Source organism: Leguminivora glycinivorella, chromosome 1 (genome assembly GCF_023078275.1).
Source record: "Leguminivora glycinivorella isolate SPB_JAAS2020 chromosome 1, LegGlyc_1.1, whole genome shotgun sequence".
In the NCBI taxonomy this organism is placed as follows: Eukaryota; Metazoa; Arthropoda; class Insecta; order Lepidoptera; family Tortricidae; genus Leguminivora; species Leguminivora glycinivorella.
Window position 1 is genome coordinate 35,969,443 of NC_062971.1, and position 3,674 is coordinate 35,973,116.

Here is a 3,674-nt window from a genome sequence, read left to right on the forward strand (position 1 = left end):
CTTTTGGCGAAGATATATGTTATCTGTGGTTAAATTATTTTCTCTAATCTATGTCATGCTTACCGCTAATCCGCTTGTTCGCGAAAAAATGGCAGATCCGTTTTTGTTTTCTTTAGCTCATTATTAATTACGTGATCTACAACTAGAATTGTTTAAATATTCGCTTTATTTTAATCTGCTTAAACAATACGACAGGCAATTCTGCGCCGACGCCGGTCATGAACCGTCCATATTCGCCATTTTGTCATTTAGCAAACTAAGAAAATGCAATCAAAACATTATTTGCCCTAAACACGCGTTACTTCCAAATAATTTTGTCGACAAAGTGAGCCTGTTTTATCAAATTGAACTCTGAACTGCAATTGCAATGTAATTTTCCGTTAGCGAAAGTGAGGTTACGAAATTGACATGACATTATTGTTGGAAAAAAAAAACGTGAATGCAATGGACATGTGTTTTGTTGTGTTTCTCATCAAGATAATAGAAGAATTTAGTGCTCATACTCATGATCTAATGAGCAAACAGCCCATGCAAAGGATGTCTTATCGGGCTATGCCTCAATTGATAAAGTGAACTAATTGCCTACTTCAAAAGCAGTTTTGCATGAAAGGTAAGCTTTTGTTTTATTATTTGATGTGTTTTCAAACAAGTCGTCGTTTTCGAAACCCAGCAGAACATACTTGCGAACTACAACGACTAGACCGAATATATTGGTGAAATGTTGCTTATTTCATTGTTCTGTCGTCAGATAAGTTAATGATAATAAATTTCCCCACGTTACTCGTACTTTCTGACTTTCACATTGCCTAAGAGGATCTTAAATATTCTAAATGTACGTGAAATAGTCCTAACTGTCAAAATATATTTGCTACTTTCAAAGAGGTTTATATGGTTGTTTGATTTTTCAGTCAACATCTAATTGGAATTTACAATGCCCGATATTTCTACACATCTGCCACAAATTTTATGGAAAACAATATTTATAGAAACTGAACATACCTTGGTTAAACGGTAAGCATTAAAATTATATCTTTGACTAATTTATTTGATCTAGGCTACCTAACTGTACTTGGAAATTGTAACGTTGTTTCCGTTCCAACCAATAAAATTTCTCTGGATTATGGAAAGCAATATTTGTAGGACCTCAAATGAATGTCATGACATTTAAAAATAGGCATTGAAACTTGTCCAAACTTTAATTTTGTATTTTTGGATACTTGAATAAAATTATGTAGACTAAAAATCCAGACTTAGCATAGATTTTATTTCTGCTACATTGAGTTTAAACAATGTATGTATCAATTTTCAGTATATGAAATGGATTATCATCATTGAAGAACATCAACCAGCTGTCGGCAACATGCAGGTTGACTGAGGAATCCCAGTGCGTGGTCACGGACCGTTCCCCATATATCTACTGACTTCATATAAATGAAAGGTACTTATATTTTATAATAGCTCGTACTATTTATTAAATTTAAAAGTGAACAGCTCATGGCATCATTATCTAGAAAATTGAAGTGAAGCGTAAAGCAAAACGGCGAGGCATGAGCGACCGGATAAAAATCAAACTTAACTGACTCATCATCATTTTATTGGCTAAGTAAACTTATTACTAATTTATGTCCTAGCTCATGTAGATATGAACTGCAAGGCAGGGGTTCTCAAACTTTTTTTTTTTTATTTTTAATTTCCTTTTTGTAAATTTTGCTGTATGCATTGTTTTTTCTGACACAATATTTCTCATGGGCGTGTCTTAGTTCCAAAAATTAAGCGACGCGCCCCCGTGAATAGATAAATGAAATAATATTGTTCCTATTTGGCAGAACCCCACTCTAAAACTAAACCCTTTTCTTACGCTATCTACATGAACATTTCTAATCTCTGACGTTTCCTTTCAGTGTACTAAAGGCTCACTGATCTACACTACCAGCTCATGCTCAACGTTACTGAACAACAAAGTAATCCGACAATCAGACTGGACCCGGTCATGTTAGGTAATTTTACATACCTACTGCATACTACATACTTTTTCTGAACCTCAGTAAAATATAGTTTTATAGTAGTATTGGTGCTTATTATCTACGAGTATGCCTACTTAACAGGAATATTACACATTTTAACAAAGTACAGTATGTTGGCATACTCCTGACTTGTGAAATATTGCGACAGTTTAGGGTTCCGTATAAAAGCTGTGTACACAATCTGCCGAACATAATGATTGTATGATGTATGAAATCCTGTGAGACAATACATAGATTATAGAGTTACAACTGAAATGCAAACAAACCATCCATCGAAGGAGGTACTGTCATAGTATAACATGCGTGTAGCTATTCAGTATTCATAGAAAAATGGCGGGACGCCCCATATAATATTGTACTTCAGCGCGACAATGAATAATCGCGCCCCCATAGCCATTAGACTAGAGCCTATCTTCTTGTATTACTAGGTCTTAAATCTAGGGCTTAGGTATCCTAGGTTATTTTAGGAAAATAATCTTACATCTAGACTATGTTAGCGACCTACTTACTGACCTAACTAGTAGTTATCCTGCCAATAAATGAAATTCTGTATAACAGACGCCTGCCAGGAACATACATATCAGAGTGTTCATGAACTATATAAGACAGCATCGAAGCTATCCGATCTCCAATGTAAAGCACAAATGTGATGTAAAGCTTTCAAAATAACCCTGAAGATGGCAGAACCTGCTAAGAAAATGTACTGGGCATATAGAGAACTATTTGTTTTAACATGAAATTCTATTGCTATTGTACAAAGTGTACATACTTATGTTTCCAATTCCGGTCACTAGGTGGCAAACTCTTCTAAAGTGCTACAGTTCCGCGCCTTCTTTTATTTTAGGTACATGAATATTTTTTTCTATAAGTACCTAGTATTTTACGTACTAGCCCCGCCTATACAACAGCTATAAAAACGTACATTAAGACACAGAGTAAATAATAGTACTACGCACAGGCGCAAGGGAACGTCAAGATGCGCCAATGCCAACAATTGCTACGTAGCAATGCAACCCGAATGGTGCTGAAATCACCGTAAAATCGGGACGATGTTTAGTTCAACCACTACGATTATGAGCTAACTTCCTAGAAATCGATTTTGTCTTAGTTTACTACGCTACTTTAATTTTATTACTATGTTTTTTTTTAGATACCAGTGGAAGGAGATGAACATACAATTGACTCCGCATCGATGCATGACTTCGCCCGGAACGCGGCAAGAACCAACAATGGAAGAAAAACTACAGACGTGTTTATTAACAATAAAGTTATTTTTGTTTTTATGAAATAGCGATTGAATAAAAATATTAGGTATATGAGTTTTATTTAGAGATGAAATAAGTCAGGAAATACAGCACACCCACTCGTTTTCACAACAACAAATGTAGCCTGGTAAGGCTATTATTTATTTGTAAACCTTGGTATCCAAGATGTGTTCTATAGAGCACATCTTAGATCCCTTGGTCACGTCACCAAATGTAACTAAATCTCCGCTCACCTTACTTATTTACTTACTTACTTGACTAATCAACAGTATAGCTAACCCCCCCTTTAAATATACCCCGTAAATTTGGCCTTGTGATCGTCTAGCGTGAATAAGTAGAACCCTTCGATGTGAACCGCGATAACCTAGATCCTTTAATGAGTATC

The 3,674-nt window shown here is 35.4% G+C and overlaps 1 long non-coding RNA gene across 1 annotated transcript; it reads left to right on the forward strand.

Moving 5' to 3' along the window:
* The first annotated feature begins 1,381 nt into the window (after window positions 1-1,381).
* Window positions 1,382-3,343, forward strand: LOC125232340. Its single transcript, XR_007177733.1, has 3 exons — window positions 1,382-1,438; window positions 1,902-1,997; window positions 3,175-3,343. It is a non-coding gene; the product is annotated as an uncharacterized LOC125232340 (long non-coding RNA).
* The last annotated feature ends 331 nt before the right edge of the window (window positions 3,344-3,674 follow it).